Source organism: Anomaloglossus baeobatrachus, chromosome 3, assembly GCF_048569485.1.
Source record: "Anomaloglossus baeobatrachus isolate aAnoBae1 chromosome 3, aAnoBae1.hap1, whole genome shotgun sequence".
Lineage (NCBI taxonomy): Eukaryota > Metazoa > Chordata > Amphibia > Anura > Aromobatidae > Anomaloglossus > Anomaloglossus baeobatrachus.
In genome coordinates this window covers 425289432-425307449 of record NC_134355.1, presented here as the reverse complement: position 1 = coordinate 425307449, position 18018 = coordinate 425289432, and the positions used below count along the sequence as shown (strand labels likewise).

General features: G+C 48.3%; 1 pseudogene; it reads right to left on the bottom strand.

Annotated features, from left to right (window-relative positions):
- Positions 1-3238: 3238 nt before the first annotated feature.
- Positions 3239-17786, bottom strand: LOC142297256 (uncharacterized; annotated as a pseudogene).
- Between the last annotated feature and the right edge of the window lie 232 nt (positions 17787-18018).

Below are 18018 nucleotides of genomic sequence, written 5' to 3'. Positions count from 1 at the left end.
CTTTGCTAGATGAGTAACTTGGTTAACAAGCACACTCCCAGAACGGATTGTTCTTGTTAACCAAGGTTCCACTGTATTAAATTTTCATTTACATTCTAAATCATGCTGAAAAACAGATAGTAAAAATAATAATACACAATGATCTGGTCTAGCAAAACCAATTTACATAAGGGAATAATGTTACATGGATACAGTGATACAAAGAAAATTACACTCATAGTTCAGAAGTAACAGGCCCTTGTGTATAAAATTTGCCTCCTGGCGAAGCCTAATAGGTGAACCGCACATCGAGGTGCATACTGTATGTGCTGCACATTGTGTGTTTTACTCTGGTTTCACTATGACTATAGGTAAATACTGCGTACAGGCTATGTAATCTGTGCATGAGAATTATGGTCTGCAAATGATAAATGTCATTTATGGTTGTGTGATATGTATCTTTATTTAGTGAAGACTTCATTAAAGGAAACCTGTCACTAGAATTATCGCTATGAAACTAAAAGAATCCCCTTCTGCAGCTCCTGGGCTGCATTCTAGAAAGGCTCATCTTGCTACTGGCCCCCCTTTCAGACCTAAATAAACACTTTATAAAATCTTACCTTTTGGTATGCTAATGAGCTATGCTGGCCTCGGGGGCCGGCTGTATTGCGTCTGTTGTTCCCTCTCCTGCCGCTGTTCGCTGTCCCCCAGTGTTGATTGACATAGATGAGGCCGCCGCCCACATCTTCCACAGTGCTCCTGAAGTCTCGCGCATGCCCAGTGGCACTATCGCGGGACTGAGCACTGTTCAAATCGCAAGCGTCGGTGATCTTTTTGTGCAGGCACGAGATTATGGGCGGATACTTGGATGACGCTGGTGATGATATTGTCATCACCAGCGTCATCCAAGTAGCCGCCCATAATCTCGCGCATGCGGAACAACATCACCGGCGCTCGCAATTTGAAAACAGTGCTGTCCAGCGATAGTGCCACTGCGCATGCGCGAGATTATGGGCGGCTACTTGGATGACGCTGGTGATGACAATGTCATCGCCAGCGTCATCCAAGTACCCGCCCATAATCTTGCACCTGCGCAAAAAAATCACTGACGCTCGCAATTTGAACAGTGCTCAGTCCCGCGATAGTGCCACTGCACTTCAGGAGCACTGTGGAAGATGTGGGCGGTGGCCTCATCTATGTCAATCAACACTGGGGGACGGTGAACAGCGGCAGGAGAGGGAATAACGGACACAATACAGCCCGCCCCCGTGGCCAGCAAAGCTCATTAGCATACCAAAAGGTAAGATTTTATAAAGTGTTTATTTAGGTCTGAAAGGGGGGCCAGTAGCAAGATGAACCTTTCTAGAGTGCAGCCCAGGAGCTGCAGAAGGGGATTCTTTTAGATTCATAGCGAAAATTCAGGTGACAGGTTCCCTTTAAAGAGGTTGGTCACTATTTTACCATTGATGGCCTATCCTTTGGATTGATCATCTATATCTGACTGGCCAGGGTCTGACACCTTGCACCCCTGCTGTTCAGCTGTTCTCAGTGCTGGCAACCGCAGCAGATGGCCGGAAATTTTTTAATAACACATGATAATGTGACGCCCTTGGACTAGTCAGGTCGTCACAGGGTACTGCACGCTCCTTATCTCCCATTGCATCACTCAACCCCCATGGTTCTGGGTCCCCATCTTGCCATACTGCCTCCACCAGCATCTACAAATCCTAGTGACACTTCGCACCACACCCTGTCAGGCACACCAGTGGGCTGCTCAGCTGGAATAGGGCCGCCCACCTAGGGGTCAGGCAGGGAGGTGGGAGGTGACAAGTTAGTGCAGTGTTAGCCCTCGAGCTGTTAGGAGCTCGGAGGAAGCTAGGAGGTGGAGCTCCCCAGGGGAGAAACAGACTAGGTCGCACACGGTGGTCTGGACCCGGAGGAGTCGGAGACCCGGTCGCGGGAGATTTGGACTGGGTACTTGGCTAGTTTTGGAGGATAGCCAGCAGCCGCAGTTCAATAGCCGGGCTGGGACCGAAGGCACGTTGTGGTACATGGACCCTAGGTCAGGGAGAAGCTTTAAGCAACCCAGCAATTAACCTGCGGAGGACAGGGATTATATGGACTTCCCACAAAGCTCAGAGATCAGGGGCACTGGCGCAATGAGGGGGATAGGGCTTTCCAAGCAAAGCAGCCCACTGAAATCTCAAGCGTGAGCTCCTGAGAGCAAGCTTCTCTGCTACAATTAGCAGGGAGCGGGGCCCGGAAAGCTCCAAGCTGATGGCTACCTGAACACTCTTAAATACGGTGCCAGGAGGCAGGCCACAGACCACCAGGCAGTACTGCAGGGGACGGGACCCAGGCGAGCTCCCCCAGGACGGCAGCGACACCCAGAGACTTAGTTTACCACGTTGTCAGCGTCTGCTTTTGTGCTGAGTGAGTATGTGATTAACCCCTGCAACCAGCAAGCCTGCGCTCACCCTGCACTCCATACCACCATCTAGGGTCCCGGGGCCTTTCCCTACCCGTGGAGGGTAACGTCATCTAGCTGCCCCACTCCATCACCCCGGGTACTCCAAACGGCAGCGGTGGTACTCCCTATTACTGCATACAACGGGTGGCGTCACAAACTATTTAACTCCACCTGTAAATAATACCCCCCTTTTTAAATTTAAAAGTGGCCTCTAGCCCCCGGGTCCGGAGACCCTCGAGCCATGAGTAATCACCCCCGGATCCGAGCGGTTCGACTGCTGCAGGGGCGGCACAATGCTATATTGTAATTGGATTTACATGTGAGATCTAATTTTTTGGATACCTATCAGTTATCAATAATTGCTATATTCAATTATTGTATCTTCTATAACTGTTACTTATGTTTGTTTGTATATGAGACTCTATTTTGTAAATGTAGAATATGTTGGTGCTATAGAAGTAAAGATTATTATTATTATTATTATTATTATATGGTGGATACTGTTGCAGGTTTTGAATTAAAACAGTATGTGTTAGCCTTGATGTTCATTACCTCAGTCCCTTCATGTAATCTTTTAGACAGTAAGAAGCTACCTTTAGGTATCAGCGGGCCGCTTCTTTACTGGACCCCTCCCCTGCTGCACGGGTTGCACATATGATACTGTATGTCGGCCCCTGGGCTAAATTCTATGGAAGTGCACTCTACGTGGTGCTATGCTATCAGTCATAGTAAGCACAGATTGCGTAGTTATAAATGTGAGCTTATAACACCTGTTTGTGAGTCATTCACTTAAGATGCATTACACTCTCCCAAGATGGCCCACCAGCTGATGTTTTTATCTGGCCTTTTTGTGTTCTGTACACTACTTCTAAAGAACAGAAATACTGTGGTTCAGTTATTCATCAGCACTGGTTATGATCTGTAAGATGACTCTATTTAGCCTTCTACTTACGTCAGGAATGTCTGCTGGTAAAGCTGAAATATATTTCTGTATCTGGAAATGAACACTGCATGTGCTCCTTGTATGAACCCATAATCTGCAAATAACAAAGATCATTTATTAGGGCACTGTATTTTCCAAGAGTATAAATTTCTGTTACTGAGTCCCCAGATTTCACAATAAACCGTATGTATAATTTAATAGGTCTCTTAGAACTGATGAGGCTGATGTACTTAGTTTAAAAAAAACAACAACTAAATCCTTGTTAGAATGGCTTTATAATTGTTTGTGAAAGATTCCCTACCTAAGGGCTCATTCAGACATCTGTAAATATCGGTCCGATTTCGTACTGCAATGCACAGACTGGGCATGGCTCTCCCAACTCAAGTGTGACAGCCTCATAAAAATATAATGAGCTGTCATATCACGCTTTGGTCAGGAGACCTGCAGCCAGCCCATGCATTGCGGTCCAAGACCGAACCAATGGCATTGTGACATGCCCACCAGGGCCGTGGGGCACTCGGTCCCAGGCCGATTCTGTTGGGAGGTCACAGCGGCAGGGCCCGACTCCGTGACCCTGGGGGTGTCATTTTAAATGAGTGGGGAATATTTACAGGGGATAAGTCATGACACCACCCATGGTATGCAGCAAGATATGGGCTGCCTCTGCCATTCAGTTCCCCTAGGGTCAGTGGTGATGCAGCAGAGGTGGTTCAGCTCTCCAGGGGTAGAGCTTAACCCCAGGGCCAGTGATTGTGTATGATGGAGGAATTAACATTGGGGTGGAGGACCAAAGACGCAGGCAATAACTGGACCACACAGGGACGGTAGTTTCCTTTACCTTTTACTCGGTAGTAGATGGTACAGGCCCGGGAGACTGGTCCAGCTGGAAACAGAGGTCCGGGCAGCCTAAAAGCAATTGAGGGGATCCACTTAGCCGGGTGGGTTCAGAGGCCTTCCTTCGGCGCTGTAACGTGTGGGTCCCTGCTGCTTGAAGCTATGCTGCAACCCTCTTCCTATTGTTGGCACTGCTTCTCACCCGTATGGCAGGCAGCGTGAGCCTTCTACAGGTGCCGCTCCTCTGGTCACGGCTCCGGGCTCTACTATGCTGCTCTATTTTGTCTCTTCCTGGTAGCTATGAATCCCAATCGCTCTAATTATCAGTCCTTTAGATAAATTTATGCTTGTACTCACACTACGCATCCACAGATAGTTTTAACTCAGCCAGAAACGATGACTTGTAGAAAGACCAGAAGAAACGCTGTAGTTTTCTTCTAGAATCTTGTATTAAGTACAAAGTAAAGGCAGGTGAAAAGGAATAATCTGTACAGGGTTGTAGAAATGTGTCTTCAGCAATGGTTCCTCTCTAGACTAAACTGAGGAAGAAAGGGAGGAGCATTCTATACAGAAGCCAACTAAGGGAGGAATATAGGGACAAACTTCATACAGTCTAAATCTACCTAGTAACAATAAAGAATTTCCTGATAGGAGGAAAAATATGCAATGCAAGAAATATAAACAACAGGTTGTTCCCATTCATGGGTCACAACACTCCCCGTCTGAAATCATCTGATTTCACAAGTCCTTCTACGACGTAAGGAGTCAATCCTGTCCCTCGATGTCATGAAACCTGTAACGAGAAAAAGAGAAACACAAAAAAATGCAACGGTAATGCACTGAATTCAAGTCCATGCTTGGTTGATGACGCATAGTCCTTGCGTAAAAATGTGAACATAGAAAAAATGGAAAATGAATTCAAGTTCAACAAACCCATCTTCAGATTGGGGAAGCTGCAAACATGCCAACTCTTCCTCCAACCCAATAATCCAATGGTAAAGTTTTAGTCCAAAGGAAACGTTCAAGGTTCAGTTGGACACAGACAGTTGTGTCTCAGTACAGCAGGGGTAAGAGAAGGTACGCTCCCCGCTGTGGCAGTGTTCAATGACAAAGTAAGTTCATGTAACGTCCTCCTTTGGTAAAAGTAGCACGAGTTCGGTGACTGGACGATAGAAGATTCGGGTTGAACCGCCCTTCATTATCTTCACTTCTACCTTCCGGGTCAATTTTCTGTGTGAGGAGTGTGGCTGGAGTGAGAATCATTGGGGCGTCGGGGTCGGATGATACAGGAACCAGAGGTCTGGCGTTTATTATAGCGGATACCTCTGCGAGGAAGGTCACCAGCTCTTCGTGGGTGAGAGGAAGTTTGTGATTTAGTAGCATTGAATCAAGGATTCTTCGTGCGATTCCGATCATGCGTTCCCAGGATCCACCCATGTGTGATGAGTGTGGGGGATTGAACACCCAGGTACAGCCAAGACGTTGTTTAGTTGCAGTTCCTTACAAGCCCCTGTGAAATTAGTTCCACAGTCGGACCGGAATTGTTTGGCACGTTCTTTGTCAATGACACCAGGATGATTCACACACATGTGCCAGCCGTGGCACGTTGAAGAGTTGTAGAAACAGTGAGCGATGTGAATAAGACAAGCTATGGGTCGTACCTCAGATGACCAACTTGAGAAGTGCTCGAAGCGATGAGGTCTCAACTTCTGTTTTGATGTCACTGAAGTGTAGTGAGCGGAGACAATTGGTCTAATTTCCTTGTCGGATTCTGGTTCCACTAGCTCGTACATGTTGCTGACATAGTTATCGCAGGTCTCCTCATATAAGATACTTGGAGGTGTCAGCCACATGTTATCGCCGAGTTTGGACACAGCAATGAGTCTCATTCCTCGGTCAGCTGGGTTTTGTTCGGTGGGAATGTGGTGCCACTGTTCAGCATGATCTCTGTCGAGGATATTTTGCATGAAGTCGACAAAGTATTTCTCCATCTCTGGTTGTCTTTTCAAGGTGCGTTTTAGAGAGGAGAACCTTGCTGTTGTTTGCTGGAAGTTGTTTGGCAACCTTGGCCTTGGAGACTGAAAGGGTAATGGGGCTACCCAACTGTTAGAGTCATTTTGAGAGAACTCTTTATCCATAATCTTTATGAATTCCTTGTCTTCTCTCGTCGGTGCTAATTTGTTGTCTTCGTTTGTAGACTCGAACGCTGTTGACCCGAAGTCGTCATCCCAGAGGTAGTGTGCATCCGCGCAGTCTGGCGGCTGCTGTCTCCACGTGGTGTCGTTCAGCCTCTCTTTCACCCAGTAGTGACGCGGACATGGTTGAAAGTGAGTGCCGCGACCGTTTGGGAGGATGTGCGTCTTGTAGGAGGAGATCGCGTCGGGACTCTTCATTCTGCCCATGCAGACGTTTCCTATGATCACCCAGCCTAAGTCGTAGCGCTGAGCAAATGGCGCGTAATGTGGCTTATTGATTTGTTGGCGTACTTTGTGTAGCCGGAGGATGTCCCTTCCAAGCAGAATAAGGATTTTTGCACTATGATCGAGAGCTGGGATCTTGCTGGCGATAGTTCTCAGGTGAGGATGGTGAAGAGCTGCCTCCGGTGTTGGAATCTCTTCCCGGTTAGCCGGTATCTGGTTGCACTCGACGTTTCGGTAGAGGTATCTCTATGATATTTTCAAGAGCTGTTACCACGAGACCACTGGCTCTTCTTCCACAAACTTCTGAGATGCCGCTGCAAGTACCTTGTGTGTAAGGGTAGGCATTTCCTTATAAGCCGAACAAGTCGAAGAGTTCGGACATGGCCTGTGACCTGTTGCTCTGGTCGTCCAGGATGCTGTACACCTTTTGGATATACCTTTACTAGGCATATTTTTGCACAAGACTTGTCCCAGAGATCTTCTCCACAGACTTCGGTGCATGAGGAGGATACTGTGAGGTGGTTTGCAGCTTGGCCTGTACTCTCCCCGCCATGACTTGTGGTAGGAGAAGGCGTAGGTGTAGGATCAGGCTGAAATGGATGGAGCGCTTGCACATGATCCGTGCTGTCACACTCCATGCACTTAATTGTAACCTTACAGTCCTTGGCAAGGCGTTCTGTAGAAGCACAACACCTGAAACATACCCCAAACCTTTTTAAGAGTTCCTTTCGTTCTTGAAGGGGTTTCTTCCTGAAGCCAATGCACTTCTTTAGAGGATGTGGCAGTTTGTGAATAGGACACTGACGGTTCGGATTTTCTGCCTTCCCGCCTTCATTGTCCTTGTCTGGTGCTGACGTTGATGTAGGTGGTAGAACGTCAGTCTTCTTGACTGATACTGGGCCCCTACGTTTTCTGTCATTTTGATGAGGGCTCTCATATCTGGGAGCTGGTGAAGTGGAGCCAGTGGGTTCTCCACAGGTGAAGCTAGGGTCTGCCTTACGGTCCCCGATGCCGTTGATGAACTCGCAGAAGTAGGAGAATGGAGGGAAGGAGACTTGGTGCTCTTTTTTATAGTTTGTTCCTACCGTGGTCCACCTTTCCTGCACATTGTAAGGTAACTTGGTGACTATGGGTTTCACCCCACAAGCAGTGTCCAGGTAGCTGAGGCCAGGTAGGTGTGTGTCTGTTTTGGCCAGCTGAGCTCGGACAGCAGGTCGCTGAGTTCCTGGTACTTTAAAGCATCCTTGCCAGATATTTTGGGAAGGTCATAAAGTTGTTTCAGCAATGCATCTTCAATTGCTTCAGGACTGCCGAAGCCTTTCTCTAGTCTGTCCCATGCGGTTGCGAAACCAGTTGTTGGGTCGCTGATGTAGACAGATCTGTCTCTTGATTCTCAAGGTAAACTGTGGCCCTAGCCACCTGATTAGCAAGTCCAGCTCTTCAGCAGCCGTAATGCCGAGGTCACGAGTTGCGGTTTTGAAGGCACACTTCCACCCTCTGTAGTTTTCGGGCTGGTCATCAAACTTTGTGAGACCGGTGTTGGTGAGTTCTCGGCGGATCATGTACCTCGCAAAGTCGGACATGTCTGATCTTTCCGACATTGGGGGCACATTTGCTGACTGCGTGGTACTGGTTGCGTGGTGTGTAGCTTCTCGGTTGAGGAACGTGGGAAAGTACGGAATGGCGTAGGCGTTTAGACCAGTGATTGGTTTGGTGTGTACAATCTCTGTTATATACGGGGCCGGAACTACACAGTTGTTGGGAGTGTAGCGCCTTGCCGGCATGTTAGGTTGCATGTAGACATGGGCATACGGAGGTTGCTGATGCGCAGTGTGTGGCTGTGCATTGGAATATGAAGCAGGTTCAGGCTTGAAAGTCTGAGGTGCATTGGACTGACCTGGAAGGCTGGAAGCTGTAGGTGGATCAGTGTCTTGAAGCTCTGGAGACGTGTTAGCGCTGACGGGAATGTTGATGGTAGTTGGCAGTTCGTCGGCTTGGCTCAGCACGTAATCTCTTGTGCGCTTGAGTGAGTCTTCTGTGTTGAGATCACACAAACTGGCGCTGCCTTCTTGGCTCCCACCCAGAGGGTCCTGTCCTCTTCACTCTGCTCTGAGGGAGCTCTGACACAGCTCTGTTCCCTAGGCTCACTCTCTCTAGACTATCTCCTTGATTCTCCTCTGCTCTCTTCAGTTTCACTTCTGTGTGTGTTATAACCCCTCTCCCAGGCCAGAATTCACAGGGAAGCTCCCCATGAAATGGGTTTTAGAGCTCCCCCTTCTGGTCTGGAGTTAGGAAAGTGTTGACTTCTTCTAGGCATAGCATCACCCCCTGTGAGGAGGGCAACGCTACTGTGGCAACCGGGGCGCCACAAATGCACGTCTGGATGAACACTAATATAAAAAAAGGCATTCTTCCAGCTCTAATTTCCAACTCATTTCAAAGTAAATACCTCAGCATCATCAAATTTAAGATATATTAATTAATAACGTATGCAGTTTTCATTGTAAATTCCCTCTAAGGCCCACTGACACAGGCTGGGACATCTTTTATGTAGCCATAAAAACTGACAGCAACACTGACAATGAAGCAAAACAAACTTGATGGGGACTAAAGATACTAATGATCATTCTTCCTTATAGTCTGCACACTCCCTGTGATAGCCATACAAGATAGCCATACAAAAATAGAAGTTTAACAATAGACAGTTGACATGACATAGTTGATCAGGCAAACTATTTGCCTATGTAAAAGAGTAGTTACGAAGTAAAAGAGTAGTTAGGAAGGGTTTGGTCTAAGTGAGTGGTCCCCAATCTTTCTTACCATGAGAACCACATTTAGCTCTGAGAGAGGGTCGTGACCCACATCGAAAGGCCCTCATAGTTGAAACACCCAGAGGCCCCATTATTGGTATTACGATAGATAAAGTTTCCACACAGATATCATGCCGAGGCAGTATACTCACATTTAGGGGTTCCCACCTTGCCTCATTTAGTATTCTTGCATCAAGAATTCCCATTACACTTTTGCATCCAACTTCAATCACCTTCTCAATCTTGCAGTATTATCCTATCTCCAGCTTAGCACTTGGCGACTAAATGATGGAAGCCGGCACCCCAGTGAAAGTCACTTGCAGTTTCAGTATGTCTCTCACTGAGGGTAGAATGACAGTATTTGGTGGCTATTGCAACCGAAACACCACCCCTGCAGGTGAAACACATGAAAACCAGCTCATTCATTGGCTGTCTGCAGGTGGGCAAGGTTTAGACCATATTGGATAGTAGAAAAAAATCCCGGCACACTTCTGAGTCATAAGAAACAATTAATTTGTGTTCAAACTAGAGTTTATTTTGATTGAAATTGACGTTTCGGCAATTTTAGCCTTCATCAAAATTCAACTAGACAAAGGAAAAAAAATATATACATACATGTATTAGTACCATACTATGTCAACTCATTATAATATATAGAAAATACAACAAAGAAAAAATACCTATATGGTATATAACAGATAATTCTCTCAATATAGGAATCTTGATGGATTATCCTGTGACAGACATCAAGAAAAAGGAGGGTCCATTAATTGAAAAAGACATATCATAAGAACTATACAATAAGGTGTATATGCCCAAAAATATAAAGAACATATTATATGAATCACATAAGGGAACAAAATTCCAAGGGCCAAAAAGAGTACAAGAGAATAAAGTAATAAGGGTTTTTTTACCTGAAAAGGGATAGAAGACATTAAGTGAAATCCAGTGTATAAGGGTATAACACCGCTATGTGGAAAGCTGGGAAATAATAAGAGTAGAAAAAAGGAAGTTTAGAACACCATCCTAACAATAAGACAATACAAAGCTAAAAGGCCCATTGGATAAGCTGGAGAGCAAAGCAGTGTTACCTGTGTCCAGGGTGATCAGCGGTGGAGTGAGTAGAGTGAACTGACAGAGAGGGTTTATAAAGGGCAAGGGCGGGACAATTGAAGCAATTTCCTGAAGATGGAATAGAAAAAAAAAAAAAAAAAAAGGGAGAAAACAGGAGAAACAGAGAAAGGAGGACCCAAAAACTTCCATGGAGATGGCAGTGAGCGTCAGCGTAACTATAGGAAAGAGGGGAAAGAAGTAAAATTACATGTCAAAGAAGCAATATCATATCATTAGATATACGGCATTTAATTAAACAGCAAGAGTGGGTTTAATATGCTTACAAAATGGTGAGAAATACATCACAAGGGTATATGAAGACACACGGAAATAATCTGAAATATCAGAATAATGATGTGTCGGTATAGAAAACAGCACAGATAAGACGGACCTCAAATAAAATAAGATAAACTTAATGATACTCATACTCCCTATTGAATAGCGGTGATTTTACTTTAAATATGTGTTTTACATTATGGGTGAACATACATTTAATAGGGATTCGATTGAGATCCAAAAGAGCTCTTTTGGTGAGCGGACCCAAATGATCCTAATCACCAAAAATAACTGGACTAGCCCTTCAATACTTAGTTTATTTCTCCATCCCCAAGGTCAGTATATGCACAGCCAGATCAGCTCTTTTGTGCAGGGCTTCTCACCAAAGTCACCATCTGGAAACATGCTCTTCATATGTGGCGCCCCTGAGGCTTCAGTCGCCATAGAGTGATGCATCTGTCTTAAGGTGTAATGCTTATCTCTGGTAAGAGGAGGTTAACCGTTGGTGCTTGGAGCTTACACAATACACTTACATAAACACCCAGTTAGTAAGCCAGCACTTACATTACTCAGGATGTCAGGCTGGGAAATTCCAGGGCAGGATGAGTAATCAAAAAGGTGATTCTCATATCTCCGTGTGGGAGCATCCCACGCGGACGATATTACCCTCAGATTTTATATTATGATTTTAGCAGAAGGTGGATACCACACAAGGGGGATCTGGTATGTTTTGGGGGGCAGATATTAATTTGTGGCTTTTCCGTATGTCCTACAATTAAGCTGAAATATGTGAGATGTACATTATGGAATTTTGAGATCAGCGGTATGCCCGCCATATCTGGGGGACATATGTATCTCGCAATATTAATACTTCCCCAACGGAGACAATACGGCTGCCCTAGCTTTTTGATCAGAGAAGCTATATTTCTGCAGGAAACTTGTACTCCGCCCCTGTGTATACAGATTGTAGTCGGAGCATCTCTTGCTACGCAGGGGGTCTTTGAAGAACTGGGGAGAGGTGTTGTAAGTTAATTGAAAGGTACCTGTTACATATCCCTGACAAGGAAATCTTTTCCTTGCTGTTAATTTGGCAGGGCTCTGGAGGGAGGGGGGAATCACTCCTGATCCAGAGACCCTGAAAACATATCTGCTTATTATATTTTCATGACACCTTCCCCTTCTTGACTGCGCTATGGAGACAGGACCTCTCGATACTCCACCAAGCGCAGCTCCGCAGTCTCGTGCTCTGCTTGGGTCAAACAGAGATTGCTCTGGGCTCCGCGAGTTGCCCTGGCTGAACACAGCACTGAGGTCCAGGCCCAATCTTCCCAGAACCCACGGTACCTTTTCAGTTTTGGTCTCGGAGACAGGAGTCTCCGTGGGGTCACTCGATAGCTCAAGATCAGCCTCTGCTGGCAGGGCAGTCCACATCCCCTGGCTAAGGGTAGCCAGGAGTGGTGTTAAGTCCCCAACTCTACAGAAGCCCTCTTGGACCTGTCCTGGGTCAGCGATTGGTTCCTTTAGCCCGTTGCAGGCTGAAGGTCCAGAAGGCAGTTCATTGCCTGCATTCTGAATACTTAGTCGGTGGGTGACAGCAGCTACATAGGCTGTCTCCCCGGGGGATAAAGACACCTTTCCATGAGCCTGACTGGCTGGGGACCTTACTTTCCTGTCACCCTGACAGGTTTGGGATACAACTTTCCGATCACTCTGTCATGCTGTGGGCAACACGGGTCCCTCATCTTGACAGGTGGTGGGAGATTGTTTCCCGCCGTGCTGACAGGGGGTGGGTACGCCTATCCCATCCCTCTGACAGACAGTGGATCCAACTTTCTCATCATCTGGACATGCGATGGGTACAACTTTCCCATCATCCTGGCCGGCTGGGAAAAAATCCTCCTCACTACCTTGGCATTTTATGGGTTCTGCTTCCCCATCACAGTGACAAGTAGGGAGCACAACTTTCCTATCTCCCTGGTAGGTTAGTGGGGCTGCCTGCCCCTTCCCCTGACAGGCAGTGAGCACCATACTCTCATGCTCCATACAGGCGATGGGCACAGCTTTCCTAACATCCTGACCGGCTGTGTAAGACACTTTCGCACTACCATGACAGGTTATGGGGTCTGCTTTCCCATTACCCTGACAGGTAGAGAACACAACTTTCCCATCATCCGGACAGGTCATGGATCCGACTGTCCCATCACCCTGTCCAGCCGGGGAAAACATTTTCCTCTCATCGTATAGTACCACAGAATCAGTGCTAATCATGGAGCAGCTACCACCGGCCATGTCACAGTCCATCGTGACACTGACAAGCTGCACACAGCCACCTTCCTCATGGCTGCTATGCCTGTCTCCATCTCCCTTAGCAACGATTCTTACAGCTGTGAGGGGATCGTCAGCCACATCACCCCACAGTGTGACATGGCTGAGTTCTCCTGTACCATGAGACGCATCACTCTGTGATACCTCAGGGTCCGCGCTATTTATGGGGCAGCTGCCACCGGTCATGTCACAGTCTGTCATGTCACTGACAAGCTGCATGGGACCACCTTCCTCATGGTCCCCATGAGGCTCCATCTACCTTAGCGCAGACACTCACTGCCTTGGGGAAATCCTCAGCAGCATCACCCTGCAGTGCGACATGGTTGAGGTTCCCAGCGCAGTCATCCACTTTATTTTCATGCACAACATTAATAATCACCTTCTGATCATCAATATTCGGGTCACATGACTTATCAACAACATTTGCATCACATAACTTATCATCAACATTTGCATCACATAAGTTATCAATGGCGCTTGCATCACATGACCTATCAACAACATTTGCATCACATGACTTATCAGATTGGGGAAGGTTGTCAGGGACGTATTGTGCCACCAACCGCCCCAAATCAGTCCCCAATAAAACATTTGCTGGAAGGTCTCGGGACACCCCGACATCTTTCCATCCCCTCCCAGCACCCCAGTCCAGGAAAACCCGGGCCATTGGGAAAGATTGGCGAACACCCCCAACCCCAGAGACAGTCAGGGTCTTCCCCGGGATAAGTTCACTAGGCAACACGAATTCAGGGCGGATGAGAGTTCGTTCTGCACCAGTGTCCTTCAGCCCCTCAGTGATGGTGTCGCAAACGGTAACGGGCTGCCAGTTCTCACGGGCTCGACCACCCATCTCAACCACAAACAGGACATTGGCACTAGGCCATCGGGCCTCAGGTGTGGAGCTCCTCTTCTGCCTCTCTGGACAAGCGGAGCTGAGGTGTCCATACTATGAAGAAAAAGACATGGATCGCACATCCCAAAAATACAATGATCTAAAGCCGCTAGGCAAAAAATTAAATAGAACATGAGGTTCTTTTGTTACCATTCTGATCAGATTGTATTAAGCCCACTGCCACGTCACGGCAAACCTCTTGAGTGGGTCCCTAACCTGACCTTTCTGTGTGGCACCGTGCACTGACCACCGCCGCAGCGACAAAGCGCTAGCAAGGCGGGCGACCTGGTGCCTCACAGCAACCATGCTGCAAGGCAAAGCCCCCAAGGCTCCAGGCCGCGCCGCCCCACCGACACCACACCACCACAACAGTAGCCACCACACAGCACCAGCACACAGTGAGAGGAGCTGTGCACCCACCTCCCACTGGCTCCCATATGTGAACTGGGAGCAAAAAGAAGGCTGACCCCTCTTGCAGTCTCCTGCTGATTAAAATCACCTGTGCCAAATGGGGAGAGTGCAGATCCAAGCAAAAAAAGAGGGGGATAGACTGATATAAATACCATACTATGAAGAAAAAGACATGGATCGCACATCCCAAAAATACAATGATCTAAAGCCGCTAGGCAAAAAATTAAATAGAACATGAGGTTCTTTTGTTACCATTCTGATCAGATTGTATTAAGCCCACTGCCACGTCACGGCAAACCTCTTGAGTGGGTCCCTAACCTGACCTTTTTGTGTGGCACCGTGCACTGACCACCGCCGCAGCGACAAAGCGCTAGCAAGGCGGGCGACCTGGTGCCTCACAGCACCCATGCTGCAAGGCAAAGCCTCCAAGGCTCCAGGCCGTGCCGCCCCACCGACACCACACCACCACAACAGCAGCCACCACACAGCACCAGCACACAGTGAGAGGAGCTGTGCACCCACCTCCCACTGGCTCCCATATGTGAACTGGGAGCAAAAAGAAGGCTGACCCCTCTTGCAGTCTCCTGCTGATTAAAATCACCTGTGCCAAATGGGGAGAGTGCAGATCCAAGCAAAAAAAGAGGGGGATAGACTGATATAAATACCATACTATGAAGAAAAAGACATGGATCGCACATCCCAAAAATACAATGATCTAAAGCCGCTAGGCAAAAAATTAAATAGAACATGAGGTTCTTTTGTTACCATTCTGATCAGATTGTATTAAGCCCACTGCCACGTCACGGCAAACCTCTTGAGTGGGTTCCTAACCTGACCTTTTTGTGTGGCACCGTGCACTGACCACCGCCGCAGCGACAAAGCGCTAGCAAGGCGGGCGACCTGGTGCCTCACAGCACCCATGCTGCAAGGCAAAGCCCCCAAGGCTCCAGGCCGCGCCGCCCCACCGACACCACACCACCACAACAGCAGCCACCACACAGCACCAGCACACAGTGAGAGGAGCTGTGCACCCACCTCCCACTGGCTCCCATATGTGAACTGGGAGCAAAAAGAAGGCTGACCCCTCTTGCAGTCTCCTGCTGATTAAAATCACCTGTGCCAAATGGGGAGAGTGCAGATCCAAGCAAAAAAAGAGGGGGATAGACTGATATAAATACCATACTATGAAGAAAAAGACATGGATCGCACATCCCAAAAATACAATGATCTAAAGCCGCTAGGCAAAAAATTAAATAGAACATGAGGTTCTTTTGTTACCATTCTGATCAGATTGTATTAAGCCCACTGCCACGTCACGGCAAACCTCTTGAGTGGGTTCCAAACCTGACCTTTTTGTGTGGCACCGTGCACTGACCACCGCCGCAGCGACAAAGCGCTAGCAAGGCGGGCGACCTGGTGCCTCACAGCACCCATGCTGCAAGGCAAAGCCCCCAAGGCTCCAGGCCGCGCCGCCCCACCGACACCACACCACCACAACAGCAGCCACCACACAGCACCAGCACACAGTGAGAGGAGCTGTGCACCCACCTCCCACTGGCTCCCATATGTGAACTGGGAGCAAAAAGAAGGCTGACCCCTCTTGCAGTCTCCTGCTGATTAAAATCACCTGTGCCAAATGGGGAGAGTGCAGATCCAAGCAAAAAAAGAGGGGGATAGACTGATATAAATACCATACTATGAAGAAAAAGACATGGATCGCACATCCCAAAAATACAATGATCTAAATCCGCTAGGCAAAAAATTAAATAGAACATGAGGTTCTTTTGTTACCATTCTGATCAGATTGTATTAAGCCCACTGCCACGTCACGGCAAACCTCTTGAGTGGGTCCCTAACCTGACCTTTTTGTGTGGCACCGTGCACTGACCACCGCCGCAGCGACAAAGCGCTAGCAAGGCGGGCGACCTGGTGCCTCACAGCACCCATGCTGCAAGGCAAAGCCCCCAAGGCTCCAGGCCGCGCCGCCCCACCGACACCACACCACCACAACAGCAGCCACCACACAGCACCAGCACACAGTGAGAGGAGCTGTGCACCCACCTCCCACTGGCTCCCATATGTGAACTGGGAGCAAAAAGAAGGCTGACCCCTCTTGCAGTCTCCTGCTGATTAAAATCACCTGTGCCAAATGGGGAGAGTGCAAATGGGGAGCTGAGGTGTCCAGGCTGGTTGCAAGAAAAACACCTGCGAGTGTCAGAGGTGGGCCGGGCACTGTGAATGGCACAGGACCTACGGGAGGCCAGCTGGTAGGGGCAGGGGGGGTGGTAGTTGTCATCTTACCCCCTTTCCAGCTGGTGAAGGCTGGCTTCTACACCCCCGATGCACGGTTGGCCTCATAGGTGTCAGCAATCTGTGCTGCTGTATTCGCATCCTTTGGTTCCCGGTCCATCACAAACTGTCCCACGTCCGCAAAACAAAGGTGTAGGAATTAGTCCTTTACCATCAGGTCTGTTATTTGCTCAGCAGTGGTTGCGGCCTGTCCTTGGACCCATTGGTTAAAGTTGGTCCGGAGCCCATCCACAACGTCTCTGCTGCTGTCATGTGGTCCACGCTGGAGGGTCTGGAACTTTTTGCAGTACATCTTTGGAGTTAGCTGATACTTCCGTATTAGGGCCTGCTTTATGGCCTCATAGTCTCAACTCTGCTCTTGAGGGAGACTGGCAAACGCGTCCAGGGCCTTGCCTCGCAGCCCTGGGGTTAAGTATCGTGCCCATTGTGCTGGGGGCAACTGGTACTGCAAGCAAGTCTTTTCAAATCCCCTCAGAAAGGTGTCCAAGTCCCCGTCCTTTTCCATCACAGGAAAGTGCTCCGGTTGGGGCTTAAAACTGTTGGAATTATTGGACTCACAGTTCAGTGAGGAAGAGGTCTGCTGCCGGGCTTGGAGGACCTTCAATTCATGGTCTCTCTGGGCCTGGCGCTCGGCTCTCTAAGCCTCTCGCTCGGCCTCTCGCTCAGCTTTCTCCTGATATTGCTGAATGAGCTTCAGCCGTCCCTCATGGTCATCTGCAGTAAGTTGTTGTAGGGCCATCTGCAGGTAGGAGTCCATGCTGCTCCGGTAGCTGGTCTGGCTTGAAGCTGCAGAAGAGGCCCTGGCCACAGTATCATCCAGGGCTTGGCTTGTCTCCCTGTCATCAGCACTGGGGGAACGGACTTGCTTTGCCTCCCATTGTAACAGTTCTTTAATGAGGTCTGGCTTGTTTTTGCCATTGACATCAATCTCTCTGGTCGTGCAGATGGCAATCAGAGTCTCATTCGTCAGCTGGTGGTACCAGGCTTCGGTCCATGCAGCCATAATTGCCAAATAAAAGATAGTGTGACTTCACTGTGATGCCGAATGTCCCTCCCTCTTCAGGAAGTGGATGTTCGCCGCCCACAGCGAGATCATTTGGAAGGTAAGTACGTGTGACGGGGGGTTACAACATTGTGCGACACGGGCAAGAAATTGCCCGTGCCGCACAAACGTTGGGGGCGGGTGCGATCGCAAATGCGATCGCACGACATATTGTAATATGTAAAGCAGCCTT